Source organism: Podarcis muralis, chromosome 3 (assembly GCF_964188315.1).
Source record: "Podarcis muralis chromosome 3, rPodMur119.hap1.1, whole genome shotgun sequence".
NCBI classification, from domain to species: Eukaryota; Metazoa; Chordata; class Lepidosauria; order Squamata; family Lacertidae; genus Podarcis; species Podarcis muralis.
The window spans coordinates 49,069,743-49,089,518 of NC_135657.1; positions in this window are offsets into that span (position 1 = coordinate 49,069,743).

Sequence of the window (19,776 nt, forward strand, 5' to 3'; positions counted from 1 at the left end):
TCTCAGGGCAGTTCACAGAAAAGATCACAACATATATATAATCAGAATAAAAACAACAGCCCAATAACACACACACACACACACACACACACACACACACACACACACACCGGAAAAGAGCTACCGTATTTTTTGCTCTATAAGACTCACCTTTTCCCTCCTAAAAAGTAAGGGGAAATGTGTGTGCGTCTTATGGAGCGAATGCAGGCTGCACAGCTATCACAGAAGCCAGAACAGCAAGAGGGATTGCTGCTTTCACTGCGCAGTGATCCCTCTTGCTGTTCCTGGCTTCTGAGATTCAGAAGATTTTTTTCTTGTTTTCCTCCTCCAAAAACTAGGTACGTCTTGTGGTCTGGTGCGTCTTATAGAGCGAAAAATACGGTGCATTTTAAGGGGGTATAGGATGTCAAACAGATCAGCCAAAGGCCTGGTTAAAAAGGAACGTTTTTGCCTGGCGCCTGAAGGTGTGTAATGAAGGCACCAGGCGAACATCCCTGGGGAGAACGTTCCACAGAAGGAGAGCCACTGCAGAGAAAGCCTGTTCTTGCGTTGCCACTCGCCACACCTCTCAAGGAGGAGGCACATGAAGGAGGGCCTCAGAATCTATCTATGATGGGACGTGTGAAGGAAACATCAGCCTGGTTACCTCCGCAGCAGAGATGTGTTCCCTCTTCTCCCCAACACTCCCACCTTCCAACTAACTTCACACCTTTCTCACAACAGTATGCAATCAATCATTGAAAAGGGAGTCATGTTTCCACTGATTAAGCTTCTTCTTAAAATTAAAGACAGTTGCAACAGAATAAATGGGAATGGGAAAGGGAAAGCAGCCACCCATATGGTCTTTCTGATCTAACCAGTCTTATATAACTCATGCTCCACTAAGCTGAATGGAATCCATCAGTCATGTGTGGCATTTGGCAGTCAGGGTGGGCAGATAAGCCTATTTTTGCTGCACGTCACTATAGCAGGTGTTCATTCCTAAATCTGTTCTTGTTCTTGTTCCATATCAGACTTCATTTTTTTTAAAAAAAGGTGTATTATCCTAACATGTAACTCTTAAATGCATTTTTTAACACTTCAACAAACCAAGAACTGCATCACAAAATTTGGAGAAATGTGAAATCCAAAAGGCAACTGCTGAATATAAATAGACTAGAACTTCCTTGGCCAACATTTGATTCCCCCCCCCCTTTTTGTACAAGTTTAGTTTGTATAGTTTCCCCAGATAAATCCAGTGGCAGAGTAATGTACACATAAATGACTTCTGTTTGTTTTCAGAAGTCCAGAAGAGTGTTCCACACTATGGCTCCCTTCCCCCTGCATCTTGGACCAAGGGGGATTTTGACATGTCAAATGGCTGCCTCTTCAACTTAGCAAAATGGTCGGATGTGCCAGCAACATTTTGTATCAAGCCACTGTGCTGGCCCAGGTTTTTAATTCTCAGTGGAATTTTCCCAGGCAATTCTGGTGATCTGGAAAGGTTCCCAGTACACAAAGTCCATGTATTAAAGTATATGTGGAACACTTAAGATCAGAGTCAGAGAGAGGATAAAACAGAAACATATTCACTGCTCCTTTCTCTTCCAAATCTTAGGTTTTATTTATTGCATTTTTAGGGAAATACCATTTTCTCATATTGGTATGCATCTAATTAAAAGAGAAGACACCAAATGAGTGCAGTGGAAGAGGGAAACTTTCTATGAATGGCAACAGGAGTGGGTGTTGTTGTTTTGCCACTGGGGTTATGAGGTTCATTCCAGGAGTGATGGTAATAATGTAAATGTGATGCATTTTGACACCATCACATGTTAAAACACCTTCATCCATGCTTTTAAAAGAAGTTGTTTTTACCAATTTATAACTGTATACCCCCATCCCTGGCTGACTTGACTTTTCTCTTTTGTGCCTTTAGCTAGTCTCCCCACATGTCTGCTCTTGTTTCCATACAGTCATCTGGCAATAGGAGTTTTTGATCCCCAGAACTGGGCTCATTTAATGGCTAACGAGGCTGAGCGCCCTGCAGGCCCTTGATATCTATACTCCGCCATGCCCAGTCACAGCTGTTCCCCTGCCTGCACCTGTGATTGTGGAAATAGGGAGAGGGATGCAAAGAAATAATATATACAAGAATGTTTTGCCTTGACAGCATTTTGGAAGTGGAACTTGGGATAACACATCCAATAATCGCTTCTTTAATTGATTGAAGCCAGGTGCAGCACAGGTAAATTGGTTCAGACAGAACAAGAAACAGTCTGTGTGCAACTCAAATGTCAGCCTGCCCTAACTAGGTCTGAAATTCCAAAACACCCACTCACCCACTCACCCACCCACCCACCCCACACAACCCCCCCATAAAAAACCCCTGTCAATAAAAGGGGCTGGAGCAATAGGAAATCTAATCAGTTAGATTCATTTACCTCATGTAAATCCAGTCCCCCTGCTTTGCCAATATTTTTGTTTTATGCTCTACAGAAAATTTCCTTGTATTAATATTCTCAATACTGTTGGTGTTGTTTTTTGTTTAAACGCTTGTAGTCACACTAAAATCTTCCTATTCAAAAAGGCTTTGAAAACTAAGGTGCAGATGGTGTTGATCACTGGACTGCTGTCAAGGCCAATTGCATTTTAACTGCTGGTTATAAATGGGTTCTGATGTATTTTAATTGTTGTTTTTAACTTTGTTGTTGTTGTTTAGTCATTTAGTCGTGTCCAACTCTTTGTGACCCCATGGACCAGAGCACGCCAGGCACTCCTGTCTTCCACTGCCTCCTGCAGTTTGGTCAAACTCATGTTGGTAGCTTCAAGAACACTGTCCAACCATCTCGTCCTCTGAATGTCCCCTTCTCCTTGTGCCCTCAATCTTTCCCAACATCAGGGTCTTTTCAAGGGAGTCTTCTCTTCTCATGAGGTGGCTAAAGTATTGGAGCCTCAGCTTCACGATCTGTCCTTCCAGTGAGCACTCAGGGCTGATTTCCTTAAGAATGGATAGGTTTGATCTTCTTGCAGTCCATGGGACTCTCAAGAGTCTTCTCCAGCACCATAATTCAAAAGCATCAATTCTTCAGTGATCAGCCTTCTTTATGGTCCAGCTCTGACTTCCATACATCACTACTGGGAAAACCATAGCTTTAACTATATGGACCTTTGTCGGCAAGGTGATGTCTCTGCTTTTTAAGATGCTGTCTAGGTTGTCATCGCTTTTCTCCCAAGAAGCAGGCGTCTTTTAATTTTGTGACTGCTGTCACTATCTGCAGTGATCATGGAGTCCAAGAAAGTAAAATCTCTCACTGCCTCCATTTCTTCCCCTTCTATTTGCCAGGAGGTGATGGGACCAGTGGCCATGATCTTCGTTTTTTTGATGTTGAGCTTCAGACCATATTTTGCACTCTCCTCTTTCACCCTCATTAAGAGCTTTTTAAATTCCTCCTCACTTTCTGCCATCAAAGTTGTGTCATCTGCATATCTGAGCTTGTTTTTAACTAGTTTGTATGTATTATTTTGCATTTAATACAGTATTGTTTTTAAATGTTGTAAGCTGCCTTGAATTTCAACTTGGGAGGAAGGTGGGATATAAATACATATATTTATTTATGGTTCCTCTTCAACCAGACCTTTGGCTGATTAATATTCTATGGCCTTTTAAATGATTTTGTGGAACAAGAGGTTTTGGTTTTGTTAACTACCATATTTTTTTGCTCCATAAGACGCACCTGACCATAAGACGCACCTAGTTCTTAGAGGGGGAATGCAAGAAAAAAAATTATTTAAAGGGAGCACTGAGCAGAGCCTGTATGCATTCCAGGCTCTGCTCAGTGCTCCCTTTCACGAGCCGCGTGGAGTGTGTGTGCGGCGCTTGCAGGCTTTTCCCCAAGGAGGGAGAAAAGCTCCCAAGAGCCGCACACATGTTCCGCGCGGCTCTTTAAAGGGAGCGTGGCTCTTGTGGGCTTTTCCGGGATGTGGGGGAAGGGACTGAGGGGCTATCCCAGAAGCTAGAACAGCAAGAGGGAGTGCTGCGCAGCGACCCCTCTCTCTGTTCTGGCTTCTGGGATAGCTGCGCAAAGCCTCCTCAGGGCAGCAGAATGAAGGCTCCCCATGCCCTGAAGAGGCTTCGTGCAGCTAAGCCAGAAGCTAGAACAGCAAGAGGGAGCGCTGCGTAGTGATCCCTCTCGCTGTTCTGGCTTCTGGGATAGCCGCGCAGCCTGCATTCACTCCATAAGACCCACACACATTTCCCCTTACTTTTTAGGAGGGGAAAAAGTGTGTCTTATAGAGCGAAAAGTACGGTATTTGTTTTGTGCTTCTATCCGGTATTTTTATCTTGTGAACCGCCCTGAGATCTTCAGATGAAGAGTGATATATAGATTTTACTACTTCTATTACTACTACTAATAATAATAACAATAAGGGAAGCCAGAGCAAAAGGCTGGTGGAGCTAGAGCCAAGATGGAGCCAACAAATTACATTTTTGTCTATTACCTCCCTCCTGCTGAGTTCTACAAAGGGAACAGTGAGACTAAGGAGGAGGGCTTGTAAGTAAGGCAGTAGGCTGGAGTGGGGATGGAGGTGGCTTAAGACAGATACATTTAGCAGGAAAGTGCCCCACTTGTCTCAACAGACTTCTCCACTCAATATTATTAAGCCTTCCATGCCTGTGGCGGGGAACTCTGCTTTATCAGGGCCCTCAATTGTGAGGAAACTAGATACATCTTCACTCAATATTTGTTTGTTTGCTTGCTTGCTTGCTTATTTACTTACTGGGAATGTCAGGGGTGGAGCAGATGTACCTAGGTATGCACACGCCCTTCCCTAGTTTGAGCTTCATGTAACCATGTAACACCTCAGAACGGTTTCTATGAGAGTTTCAGGTGTGAAATCTGGCATTAAAGTAACCACTGGGAACACTGCCAAGAAAACACAGGTAAAATATAATCTCTCTTTTTCCAGACACAAGATGCTGAAGTAGCCAGGCAGGTCCCTGGTGTGGATTGAGATGACGGTGTATGGAAGTAATGCTGTAACTGTTGTTTCTCAGTTTTGCAATGGGCATTATGATGTTATGACTTTTTGGGGGGGGGAGGCAGGCCCCCCAATAACAACTACATTCAGTGAAGAACTTGAGCAAACTCATAAATTCACAAATTTAGCAAGGGCTGGAAATAATACTGCCTAGCTTCCTCATGGGGCCAGCCTGGCAATGGCTCCCCAGGGGTGGCTCATGGAAGAAACAAAAGCCTGGTAAAGGCCTGGTTTGTTTGATAATGTTAAGCCATCAGCAAAACATAAGGCCCTCTGCCTAGTAGCTTTTGGGATAGGATTACCATTGGCCTAATCAGGCAAGGATGCCCAAACTTTTTTCAAAGAGGGCCAGATTTGATGGAGTGAACATGTGTGAGGGCCAACCAAAGTTGTTGAGCTTTTTTAAGGATTTTACCCCAGGACATATACTACCACGGGAGCCGATGGACTTGAGAAACAGAGGTTGCCAGGGTGACCGCAGGGGGGATTGATGCTGGAAGTGGGAGGAGTTGTTTCCTGCAATTTCTGCTGGGAAGCAGAAGGCGGATGTGGGCAAAACTCTGTGTGGGGACTGAAGGACAGAAGCCATTAAGGGCTGACTGGAGCCATCTGTTACAAAGAGACTCTGAACCCTGCTGGCTGTGCTTTGAATCCAAGGTTCAGAGCAATGCCGTCCAGCTGCCTGTTTGGATAGGTTGCTGCTGTGTTTGTAGCAGAAGCTGGCTCCTCTTGCTTGGACTGTGAATGTTGTACACCCCTCCACTCTACACTCAGGTTGTATATAGGTGTGAATAAAACTATATATCATAAAGACACCATAGTCTCCGCTGTGTCTCATTCCAAAGGAAACACAAACCCTGGTTAAGTGCCAAGACCCTTGTAATCTCACTGCTCGGGGATTGGGGTGGCCTGCAACAAGAATGTCTCCCGATTTCTTCACACAAGACTTTTTCCTGAGGCACAAGCCAGGCCGACTCATCTGGAAAGTCAACAGCCATTTTCTCTTTTCCCGACTTCTTCCATTTCTCCAGAATCCCATTTTTGCTTGTTTGTTTTATTCCATTGTTTTAAAATGTGATGTGAGCTGAACTCCCTGTGCACTGTTTACATTCCACTGATAATTTGTTCTTTCTTATGACTCTTTCACAGAGCAAACATTTTATTGAGCTATGTCTCTGTTCAGTACTGTTTCCAGAAGGTTCTGTTCCTTCAGTCCACTGAAGGTTATTGGGGAATATGCTGCCGAAGCAGAAGGGACTAAGATCGTGCTCATTTCTATGGATATTTGTTGGCATTTACCCACCAAGCCACTAAAACTCATTTTGACCTGTAACTCCCTTGTTAGATTAGTTATTTATCTGTGCTACTGAAAACTCCAAATCTATACTTCTTAGCCTACAAAGTCAAAATTTCCACATCAGCTATGGGGAAACTGGAAAGATCATGGCAACGTGGCTGTCCTGTTCTTTCTGAACATTTGTAACTCCATCTTCAGTTCTCAGTTGCCTTACAGAGTGCTCAGACAGCTACTGTGGTGGTTTGAAAGCAACTTTGGAGTTTTTCAGTCTTTCTTGTTGGCCGGTGCCAGTGAAAATTTACAATCTGTTTCTCCTGTTGTGTTTGTTTTTCCATCAAAAAAGGAAATGCTCTTTACAGTTTGTCCCTCACACTTTGAACTTCTGTTTCATATCTGCAAATGAGCTCAGTATTAAGTGAATTGCACCATAGTGTACTATTTAATTTGACTCATTGTTGTGCGTTCATTGGACAGAAAGTGTAGGGACACAAAAATGGCCATGTTAGCTTGTCACAGCAAAAATGACAAGAGTCCTGTGGCTCTTTAAAGACTAACCCATCTCTTTTGCAGACACAGGAAGTCAATGTCAGCTGCAGTTCAATGTTCCTGTTCCTGCTGTAGCAAAGGAGTACCAATTATGGCCTTGCTCGAGAGTTAGATTCCATTGCCTTTCTTACTAGCCAATAGGATCCAGCTACAGTCATACCTTGGTTTGCGAATGGCTTAGTTGTCAAAAAAATCGGCTCCCAAACACAGAAAACCTGGAGTTGTGTGTTCCGGTTTTTGAACGTTTTTCGGAAGCCGAACTTCCGATGAGGCTTCCGCTTGAGTGCAGGAAACTCCTGCAGCCAATCAGAAGCCGCACTTTGGTTTTCGAATGTTTTGGGAGTCAAAAGGACTCCCAGAATGGATGAAGTTCGAGAACCAAGGCACCACTGCATTACTGAATGACATGGGTAAGAGTTACCCTAAAAAGCTTTTTTGTCTGTAGCATTCATAGTCTAAGTGTTTTGCTTTATAACTTGTGTATGAAGTTAAATTGATTAAATGCTAAAAAGACTAAAAAGGTCTTGTCCATTAACTTTACTCTCTGTACATCAAACCAAGAGTAGGATAGCTCTAGACATCCTGCCGGCCAATCTTTCCACTCTGTCTCTTGAACAAAGGAGCTTTCACCTCTGCCTGAATGCTCTGCACAGTTGGAATGTAAATTATTGTTTTGGGTTTTGTCTGCATAATGTATTTTGATGGCATACAATGGTTAGAAAACAAAAAAGCTTTTTTAAAATAAATATATATATATTATACCCACCTAATATTCCCCTGGTTATTCCCCTGCTCTCCAGTTCTCTCTATCCTCTCCTGCTCCAGAAGTTCCATATTTGTGGCTCAGCAGTTGTGATGCTTGGGTCATTTGCTTTTTTTGCTGCTTTACAGGGCCCCCCTAAGATAGCTGTCAGTGCACAAGAAACAAGAAACTGCAAGTGCCTGTTCTCTGAATGATCCCCATGTTACCAGCATGTGGTTCTCATTTGGCAGGACTGAGAAGGAGCAGTGTTCTCATAATAGTTCCAAATAAAAACCATCTCCTTGAAAACTAAGGAGTCCAATGAGAGGTGATGTCCTTAGGATGTCATTCAGCCAACACTGCTACAAAAAGATGCATTCATCTGCAGGCTTGCCGGCTAGAGCAGAAGAAGGCCTGTTGCTTCTGATTTCTAAAGCGCTACTTAGGATCCTATGTTTACATCAGGGAGTCGCTGGGGTCATGCCGAATCAAGACGATAAGTGAAAGTAAAGTGTATTTGAAACTTGAGTCATTCTGACAGACTAATCAAGTGTAATATTCTCTCAGATTTGCTGTCATGAATGGGAATGCAAAGGCTGTGCTCTGTTAATGTAGGCATCTGGAGCCAAAAAGCAAGTTACAACCTTGTCTAGGTTGTGGGTGAGGCTGTGAAATCTTAAATTTATGTTGTCATCCCCGTATGAAGAGAGTGTTCTCTTCTCATCTTTGGCTCGTCTGGATGAATACTCGAAGCAGTCATGGTTCTGAACTTTAGCCAGCAGTTATCCTTTTCAGTAGGGTAGTTGTTCTGGGGTGTTTAAAATGTGAATTTCATGCACTTCTAGTGCGTATAATTCCTTCTCCAGCATCCCCACTTTGAAGTAGAGCCAGTTAATTTGTCAGCAGATTAACTGACTTGGATATTTGATTCTGCTTCTAAAAGTTCAATTCTCAAAGTCAGCTAAATGTTTCTATTGTAGCGCTTATAGGATTGTTAAGGTGAGCTTCAGTTTCTTCCAACTTGTGGTTTTGGAATACTTTCCCCTTCAGTCTTCTTACAAAACATCTGGAAGACTCAAGTTGCCAGTCCCTTTCCATTGTTCAGGGGAAGTGGTCAAAAATGCACTGGAACCGTCTGTATTAGTTTTTGTCCCTGTTCTGCCCACCCACCAACCTGTTGTTTCCCTTAGACCTCTGAGTATCTCATCACCAATGGTAGATCAATAAGCCAATAAGAAACATTCTACTAATAACTGGATTTCAACTGGCCTTTGCAAACAGAGAGCACTCCCTTTAGGATCTAGGAGTCACAATCTGGGTGAAACAGACGAGGTTTCAGTTGCCTATTATTGGCCATGAGAAAACTGCAAACCAGGCTAAAGAAAATGTAACAACACTCCCCCAGAAAAATAGCCACGCGCCCATTGGCTTTCATCTGGGTCATAGAAGATACCTGAGTTTAAGGCCCCAATCTGCACTATGCATTTAAAGCACTATCCTACCACTTCAAACAGTCTTGGCTTCTACCAAAGGACAGGAAAGTGGGCAAGGACTCTTGCTGTCACCATTATAGTACCTGTAACCCCTATTTCCCTACACTGCCAGGAACCAATTCACAAAATATCCTAGGGAGTATCAGAGCCAGTGTGTAGTGGTTAGAGTGTCAGTCATGAAACTCACTGGATGAACCTGGGCCAGTCACTGCCTCTCAGCCTAACCTGCCTCACAGGATTGTTAGGGGGAATTAAATGAGGAGGAGGAGGGGAACCACGTACGCCACCTTTATCCCCTTGGAGAAAAAAATGGTGGGCTATAAATGTGATAAATAACAATAAACAAACATACAAATGAAGCCCCAATGACATTTTCCCAGCACTTATCCAAACTATCCACTGATTTTGCTTTTTTAAAAAAGTCTATGTTGCACACTCTTGCGGCACTGCTGTGTATAACCCTCTATGACTGTGTGAAGCTAGGGGTCTTGTGCTAACCTATGCAAAAACTGGGGTAAACGGCAACTCCTGTACTCTTGACGTGGCTGTAAAGAACATGCAATGTATAGGGGGAGGGATAGTATTGCTAGTAAATGGGTGTGGTGATGAATGTGAGATATTGGGGTCTTGTGCTAACCTATGCAAAAACTGGGGTAAACGGCAACTCCTGTACTCTTGACGTGGCTGTAGAGAACATGCAATGTATAGGGGGAGGGATAGTATTGCTAGTAAATGGGTGTGGTGATGAATGTGAGATATTGGCCAGGACGGTTAAAGTTTGACGAGCTTGACATTACTGGCTTCCCTCTTAAAGGGGCAAAACTCCATTTTGGGAGCCAGTTAAAACAGTCAGTCCTGAAGTTTGTTAAATTTCCTGTGTTTCATCGCCTCTTTCACCCACTGGATGCCTATTTGTGTTTTCTGTCTGCCTCCATGGGTTTTTCAATTTAAATTGTTAAGTGTGGTTTCTTAGTTCTGGTACATGATGTCATTCATAATTTGCTCAGCTGCAATAAGCCCAAGGCTCTAGATACACGAAACATATGATCTTGTTGCAGAGATGAGGCAGTTTCAACCCAGTGAACTGCAACAACAAAAGCTACCAATTGTTTTGGGGGGTTTTTGGAACACTTTTTAAAAAAGTTTATAATCTTTCTCTTAGGCATTGTCAACAGCACAAAAGTCATTCCCTTTTGGTTACAACGGATTAGGTCAAAATTGTGAAACCAATTGCTTTTTAGATGTTTTTCTATAAAAATATGCTACAAACTAGTGTGCAACTGACATTAATGATCTGCTTCTGTATTGCAATTCTAAATGACAACTCTTTGATAAACTGGCCAAAGTCTTTCAACCAGTGTTAGAACCAGTAAAGCTGATTTAATTGATATGTGATTTGGTTTCAAAACATTCACCCCTCTGTTATTATACTATATGCTGTCTATTATTTAAATGGTTTTAATAATAATGGGACATGTTGAATGACTGCTATGCTATGTGCATCAATACTAGCCTTGTAAATAAGCCTGCAAAAGTAACTAGCCTGCAGTAACAACAACAACAACAACAACAAGCCCCAGAGAGGAGGAGCAGGTAGCTTCATTTCTATGCTGGGCATAGCAGATGATGCTTCTCACTTGGTTTCTACAGTCAAACCTTGGTTGTCGAGTGTACAGTGGTACCTCGGGTTACATATGATTCAGGTTACAGACGCTTCAGGTTACAGACTCCACTAACCCAGAAATAGTGCTTCAGGTTAAGAACTTTGCTTTAGGATGAGAACAGAAATCGTGCTCCGGCGGCGCAGCAGCAGCAGGAGGCACCATTAGCTAAAGTGGTGCTTCAGGTTAAGAACAGTTTCAGGTTAAGTACGGACCTCCGGAACGAGTTAAGTACTTAACCCGAGGTACCACTGTAATCCATTCTGGAAGCCCGTTCTGCTTCCAAAATGTTCGGCAACTGAGGCATGGCTTCTGATTGGTTGCAAGAGCTTCCTGCACTCAAGCAGAAGCCATGTCAGACATTCGGCTTCCGAAAAACATTCAAAAAGCTGAGCATTTACTTCCAGGTTTTCGGCGTTCGGGAGCCAAAACGTTCCAAAACGAAGCCATTTGGGAACTGAGGTTTGACTGTATTTGGGGTGGAGAAGAGAAGAAACATAGAGCAATCCATCCCTTCTCTCCCAACCTGCTTGCTCGCCTGCATGCAGTTCCTGGTCACCTATGATCTAAACCATTATGATCTTATCAATTAAAAATACAGTACAGTGGTACCTCTGGTTGCAAATGGGATCTGTTCTGGAGGCCCATTCGCAACATGAAAAGAGCGCAGCCTGCATGTCTGTGCATGCGCAGGTTGCGATTCGGTGCTTCTGCGCATGCGCATGATGTCATTTTGCACTTCTGCACATGTGTGAGCAGCAAAACCTGGAAGTAACCCTTTCTGGTATTTCCGGGCCGCCGCAGGACGTAACCTAAAAGAACGTAACATGAAGCGGACATACCATGAGGTATGACTGTATTAAAAAAAGTGCCACAGATCATGCTACCCTTCCAAAGTATTATTACAGGCTCAAAACAGGAGACATTTCCTGGCCTCACTTATCCTAATGTATATTTCCATTCTTCCAGCACTCAAGGATTGTCTAATGGAAAAAAGCTGGTGCAGATGGACCATCACAATAATCATTACTTCCCCCCAAACTTCCAGTTCCATCATTTTGGAGTTTGTGTTTGGTGTTCTTGAACATATTATATGTACACACAATCCTTGGATGGCTGTATTTTAAATTATTATTTTCAACTCATCATAAGAGCAAACATAAAGGCAAACCACAAGAAAGGCAACGAATCCTCCCCAAATACTTATAATCTTTTGTCACTAATGTGTTGATTAAAGCAAATATTATACGGCAGAGTACCAGCCAAGTCGTATGTGGATCTATTGATGCAATGAGTTTTTCAAAAAGTCTAATTATATTTTGCTCACAGCTTTGCTGCATAAAAGAGAAATACAAAAGGAAACCCATCTTTGTTGTGGTTCGGATTTCCTCATCCTGTACAAATCTGCTCCCAATTTAGGAATATATGATGGTTTCTGCTCTCAAAATTTCATTAAATATTATTTGCCTCCTAGGATTCAGGATTCCTAGGATTCTGCATTGGCCATGCAGTGAAATGGCTGGAAACGCACAGCCATTGGAACACATTGGGTAGAATTTATTGCCTCTCCATTTTGACAGTGAAATCAGCTAAGGTTCATCTGAGCCACTAGGTATATGCAAAATAACTAAGCAAGTATTAGAAGTTATCCCAGAACTGGCCCTACTAAACATCTTCCAAGATAATAATGCCCACTCACATCATGAAGAGCTCATAACCCACCTCCTCTCAGCAGCCAGAAACATCATAGCCAGACACTGGAGAGACCTGTCCGGAATAAGCATGGAGCAATGGTATCAGATAGTATGGGAAACAGCGCTACAGTGGTGCCTCGCAAGACGAAATTAATTTGTTCCGCAAGTTTCTTCTTGCAAGTTTTTCGTCTTGCGATGCACGGTTTCCCATAGGAATGCATTGAAAATCAATCAATGCGTTCCTATGGAAACCGACTTCAGACCAGGTCCGGGGACAGTCTGTCCCCCGACCTCTTCTGAAGGCTGGGGGGGGGGGGGGGGACAAGGGCTTTTCTTCCCACCCCCAGCATTTTAAAAAACCCCGGGACAGCGGAGACTTCTCCGCTATCCGAGGCGATCTTAAAATGCTGGCGGGCGGCAGCGAAGCCTCCGCTGCCGCCCGCCAGCATTTTAAAAAACCCCGGGACAGCGGAGGACTTCTCCTCTGTCTGGGGCGATTTAAAAGCCCCCGGGAAGGCAGGCAGGGGGGAGCAAAGACTTTCGCCCCCCGCCAGCCTTCAGAAGAGGTCCTGGACCTCTTCTGAAGGCCGGCGGGGGGCGAAAGTCTTTGCTCCCCCCCCCGCCTGCCTTCAAAAGCCGTCCGGGATAGCAGAGAAATGAAGGCTGGAGGCGGGAGGAGGTCTCTCCGCCCCGCCGCCAGCCTTCGGAGGAGGTCCGAGGACAGTGGGGAAGACGCACTGCGCTTCCCCGCTGTCCCGGAGATTTCCCTATGGGCTTTCGTCTTGCGAAGGAAGCCCATAGGGAAATTCATTTTGCGAAGCGCCTCCAAAACGGAAAACCCTTTCGTCTTGCGAGGCGTTCGTCTTGCGGGGCACCACTGTATTAGAAAAACTAACAAATAAACTGAAACTGACACCAGGACAAATGGAAGAAGATGCCTTCACCCCAGTATGGCTCCTCTTTATCACATACACAGCCCAACAAGACAACAAGAATTCGCCAACAGCATACGAATCAATATGGCTAACCTGATTCAAAAACACCCACCCACCCCACTCACAAAGGAAAACAAAGTTCACAACAGCCAATCAAAGACAACCAACCACACCCTAGGCCACCCCCAACGTCTCTCACCATCAAAGGAATATAAGCGAATAGTTAAGAGAACCCGCTGACACAAAACCCCACACATACGCTAAGTAGAATAGAAACATCGCCACCCGACCCCAACCCCACTCACCATGCCCACTCCACCTCTTTCTGCCTTTTCTTCCTAATGTAACACTAATGTCTCAACAAATGAAACTGATCTGTAGAAAATGTAACTTGAAAAAGAGACATTGCACATACTTTTGTGAACCAAGAAATCTTTATTAAAAATATGTAAAAAAAAGGAAAAGAAAATCTGAGCCACTAGGTATGGCTATGTGAAGTCTGCCTTTGCCTGTGAGTTGTTGTTGGAAATCTTGATTTGACTGCAGCGCTGGGGATTTGTATCTGGCTAGTGGGCCAGTTTCCTAATTACAACCACAAACCTTTGGGCAGGTTCAATGCTTTGACAGGTGGGATGGATTCCCCTCTTTCTGACTTGTGTGAACCAAGGTGAACAACGACTGCAATGCAATCAGCAACCTCTGAACCTGAGTCAGCACCTGGTTCTTGTCTCCCAAAGAACAATTTAAATTCTCTGCATTTGGGGAGGAAGCTTTTTCATACATTTGATCTCTCTCATATATTCTACCACTTTTTAAAACTGCTCTTTCACAAATCACATTTAGCATCAAAGATTCTGTTACAGGAGGGTGGGGAGACCAGGGCTGGATCCAGACACACCAAAGAAGTTTTTCAGTTTAAAGTGTTTTAAATTTAAACAGGGAAAACAGGTAGAGAAAAACGGGACTCCACATCGCCATCCGGTGGCACAATGTTATATCACACACACACAGCGCTTTTGCTTTACCAGTCTAGATGAGGTCCCAGGATTCAAAGCAATTTTCAAAGGCTTCCTCTTAAATATGTTTAAGATGAAATAGCAAATATATCTTAATAGCATTTCTTGTGCTTATTTTTCCAACCTCACATTACGGATATACAGTTGTACCTTGGATCCTGAACGCCTTGCAACTCAAACGTTTTGGCTCTCGAATGACGCAAACCCGGAAGTGAGTGTTCTGGTTTGCAAATGTTATTTGGAAGCCGAACATCAGGTGTGGCTTCTGATTGGCTGCAGGAAGCTCCTGCAGCCAATCGGAAGCCGTGCCTTGGTTGTTGAACATTTTTGGAAGTTGAACAGACCTCCAGAACAGATTCCGTTTGACAACCAAGGTTGTATAGATATTGCTGATGAAAACATCACATATGGTCTCAAACATAGGGGAGATTAATTTTCCACCACCCATTTCTATAGCATGCTGGCATAATTTTATTCTATCACCCAGTTCAAATATTGCAATCAAATCCCTTCCACAAAATAACAGTTTGAAGGTAACCCTGTGTTTTTTTTTAAATCTAAGTGCCGCTGCATGTCTACAGACCTGACTCATGGATTGATATTCAGTCCTACCTCCTAGTTTTGCCCTGAGCTCACCCAAGTGCTGATGATGGCCCAGCCCTGATAATTATGGTATCTTCCCAGTTCCCACCTTTCCCTGCCATGCATCCTTGATGAGAGAAACTGTAAGGAAATGAATAATACATTGGTATTAGACAGGCAGCTTCACTGTATTGTTTGTGGCGCCTGCTAAATACTTTTTTGTTTAGGCAAGCCTATCCAGACATGTCATTTTGACATGAATTTTAACATGTAGTTTTATTTTATTATGTGTATTTTATTAAACTGCTGATTCTACTTCCTTTTGGGGGGGTGGAATTAGGTCAATTGGTTTTTAACATATGGTTCTATCGGGAGTTTTAATGGTTAAGCAGTATGTAAATCTTGTTAAATAAATAAGATAAATGACACCTGGTTTGAGACTGCTGGTTTCAAAAGCTTCTTTGGATATCACTTCGCCGTTCCTGCAGGTTAGCCCTCACATTGTGCTGAAGTCACGTGCGGGACATTTAAGGCAAGGTGTGCCCTTAAAGGTAAAGGTACCCCTGCCCGTACGGGCCAGTCTTGACAGACTCTAGGGTTGTGCGCCCATCTCACTTAAGAGGCCGAGGGCCAGCGCTGTCCGGAGACACTTCCGGGTCACGTGGCCAGCGTGACAAAGCTGCATCTGGCGAGCCAGCGCACCACACGGAACACCGTTTACCTTCCCGCTAGTAAGCGGTCCCTATTTATCTACTTGCACCCGGGGATGCTTTCGAACTGCTAGGTTGGCAGGCCCTGGGACCAAGCAACGGGAGCGCACCCCACCGCGGGGATTCGAACCGCCGACCTTTTGATCGGCAAGCCCTAGGCGCTGAGGCTTTTACCCACAGCGCCACCTGCATCCCTAAGGTGTGCCCTTAGCCCTGAGCTAAAATGGGGAGGTAAGGGTTTTGGAAAAAATATCTATGAGAGTTAGTCTGAGGAACTGTTAAATTCTTGGCACGGGCACTAATTTGTCAGGGTTGCCTAGGTGACCATTACAGGAAGCATTGCCTTCACTGCCGTGGTTCCCAATGTGGGGCACCCCCCCCCCACAGGGGGGCAATTTGATTTTTAAGGGGGGCAATTCAAGAATGAGTCAGACCAAGTCAATGGCCTTTTAGGGTTCCTCCACCTTTTTGAATAATAAGAATTATATGCCACGGGGGGGGGGGGGGGGATCAAGGTTTTAGAGATGCTTAGGTGGGGCATGGCCCAAAAAAAGTTGGGAACCACTGCTCTAGAGGGTTTCATTTGCCCTTAGTGGCATCCACTAAATTTTTTTGAATAAATAGTAATATGCCATCATTAAACTCAGTACATCATCCCTGATTGGCTGGGATCACTGATTGGTGGGTGATCACCAAAGCAGCAGTTGCAGATGGGGTATCTTATGCAGATGTATCAGAGAAAGGGGTCTACTTTGTTTTGTTTTCGGGGATCCTTTGCTAAAGCTCAGATGCAAAGGAGAGAGCACTGTGGCTCACAGCTGCAGTAGATTAAACAGCAGGCGTTCTTTACAGATGATGTGCTATCATGTATTGCTGCCGAGAGAGTAACTATGATTTTCTGCTATGTGAATTGACAGTAGGTGGTGGAAGGGTGGTACTCCTGTTGGCATGTAACTCCCAGACACATTTTTGCGTTTCTCATTCTCATTCCTCTCAGCTCAGGCACTTTTGCTTTGAACTGAAATGCAGAAAGATGCCATAAAGGTTTAACATTCTCATGTATGCATCAAGGCGATGGTTCTTAATCTTGTTTCATAGCATACCTTTGATATTAGATGGGGGGGGGGGAGAATGTTTCCTGAAAACTCAACATGATTTCCCTCCTTTTCGAGCTCTATGGGGTGGGGAATGACAATGACACATAAGCTGCTTTATTGATTTATATCCCCGCCCCAGCCTCAAAGACTCGGGGAGATAAATGGGATTATGAAAGCATAAAAGGGCACAAAGGAAGTGTGATCTGGAAAGACTATCTGGAAATAGATAAGCCATAACCAAATGTTTTGTGTACATAGTGTTGTGTACAAGCGCCATTGAAATAATTGAAAGCTGGAACACCCTTATAATTGGTGCTGGGGTGTTGTTGTGTGTATTTACATTGTTTCAATCAGAATGCATTTATTTGAATGATAATGGGATTCAGAAGGGAGAGAAGTAAGCAGGTCAGTTGATAAGGGGTGAAGCTGGATTTCAAGAACAGAATGAAAAGGATAAGTGGAAACAGAGACCCACCTGATGCAGAAAATGCAAATGGCACCGCCAGTGCTGGTATGTTATAAATACAGCAATAATTACCGTATATCAGATATCAGACAAGATGCTTATTTCCCCTGTCAGTTATTTGTTATCATTATTGAATTAATTTTATACCAACATAGGCCGTACCATTGGTATTTTCTTCATCTGGCAACAAAATGTCTTATACAAATGCTTTAATTGTGCCCTCCAGTGTGCTGCCTAATTTTGCTAGCGATGCAGACAGACTGCATGGAAAGGTCACTGTGTGTACATGAAGGGAAAGGGATTTAAGAAAACTGCACAGAGAGAGATTACACAGAATTACAGAGCCGGGTATGAGGAAAGGCCATTTAACTGAAACTCAGTGGCCCAAAGGAAGGAGCAATTTCTCCCCAAGTATCAATCAGCGCAGTCTTGACCACAACATATCACAAAGAAGAGATGCTAGACAGACCTGCTCTAACTACAAAAAAATGTTTCAAACAAGGGAGCCAGTCTTTTATACATCACAATAGAAGGGGTGTGTTAGGTTAAGGGAGTCTCAGTGGGACTGGTCCAAGGCACAGGGACAAGAGAAGCAGCCATCAGAGGATGCTTACCTTAGCTAGGTAAATTAGAATGGAGCCAATATGGCGCTCATTTGCAGATATGGAAAGTGGGGTGGCATGTTAGTTACTGGCAGGGTTGACACATGCCACCCTCCTGCCTCCTTGCTGCTGCTGACCACCAAATTCTGCATAATCACTAGAAAAATGCCACATGATTCTGGTCAGCTGACAGCAGTGAGGTCATGAGGGAGTGACTGTGAGTCTTGTCGCTCCAACCTCTAAATTAGCCTCTGCTCTTTAAAACTTGAAAGAGCGAAAGCAAGAGCAATGTCACCCCTCTCTTTCATTGTGAACCTTCAAATTCAGGGCTGGATATTTGGAAAATTGTCCCAGTGAATATATTTTAGAGTGAAGCCTATTAGCAGCCTCTTGGCTGGGTTACGTGAAAAATGAAATGATAATAAAGTCCCCTTGAGTTTGGTTTGGAAATTGTAGGTAGTGCAAAATGTTGAGGCTGAGATATTGGCTGAAGCAGCTCCATACCAGTTCTGAAAACTCTAAACTGGCTGCTTGTACAGTACCCAGATAAATTCAAGGTATTAGCTGTTTGGTGTATAAAGTCCTGAACAGCCTAGGACCAGGTTACCTGAAAGACCACCTTGTTCCTTATACATTGGCCTGGTTCCTGAGATTATCTAGAGAAGCCCTCCTTTACTGTTCCAGTTATCACGTATGCCTAAAACCGTGTTTATGGAAGACAATCTTATTCGGCTATGAGTGATCGCCAAAGAAGAAGTAATGTTGATCGCTTCCTACATGGTTGCATCATCCCTTTGGAGCGCTTCCTACCAAAGTCAAACAATTTAGACCTTTTGGCACCTGCTGAAAATGTTTCTGTTTCGGCAAGCATTTTCAGCGAATTAATTTGATTCAATGTCAGTCATTTGTGCTTTGTGCTTTTATGATTTCATGTTTGTTTGTTTTTCAATCCAAATAATTTTTATTGATTTTCTTGTAAAAACAAGAACAACATATAAGTGCAGTAACTTGCCCAGTGGTACATTCTTATTAAGTTTCATATGCAGTACACAGTACACAGTACACAAGCAAGATGTTTATTTATGCATTGTCTGTTCAAGTATCCTCTCCACAGAGATTCTTGTGTTGTGGGTGGAATAAAAGTGTATTCTGTTTCATTTGTAATGGAAAAGAATGGAAACCAAGTCTTGCCAAAAGTAGGGGGAAGAACTGTGAGGGGAGAGACTTCATTAGGCAAGACCTTCTTCCACGTGCCTCGCCCCACCCTCCAGTCTCTGCTTCTCAACTTGTATTGTATTATTTTATGCTCTGTGGCATGCCATTGTTTTATTGGTTTAGAAATTATTTATTGTAATTGTTAAGAGTGGATTTCTCTTTAATTTTTATATGCTGATATTATTATTCTATACTATTCTAGTGATTGTTGAATGTTACTTTATTTGATGTAGGTTTCTTATTTTAAAGTTATATTTTATTATTACATTTTTGCATTGCATTTGATTGTTATAAGGTGTACATTCTTTGTTTCTTCAGCTTGTAAACTGCCTTGGCTATTGAAAGATAGAAAGATGGTATACAAATTAAAAGTGATGATGTTGATGATGATATGTACCTTTGAAGTACCTTTAATTACCCTTTTGTGGCAAGTAAGGCGTTCCAACAGAGCCACATTCCAAATATTATTTATTCAGGTTTCAATAGGGATTTCCATAGGTTTTCCCCAATATCTGGCTATTGCTAATCAGGCTGCTAATAATAAGGAAAAAAAATACTCTCTATGTATTTAAGGTTATTATTTAAATTTGAGTCTAAAGATATAATTTCATGGTTTTTGATGCTTCTGTAGTACATTGTCATGTATGTTGGTGGTTTAGAAATGTAAGTTAATAATGAGAAAATAGCATATCCCTATTTTG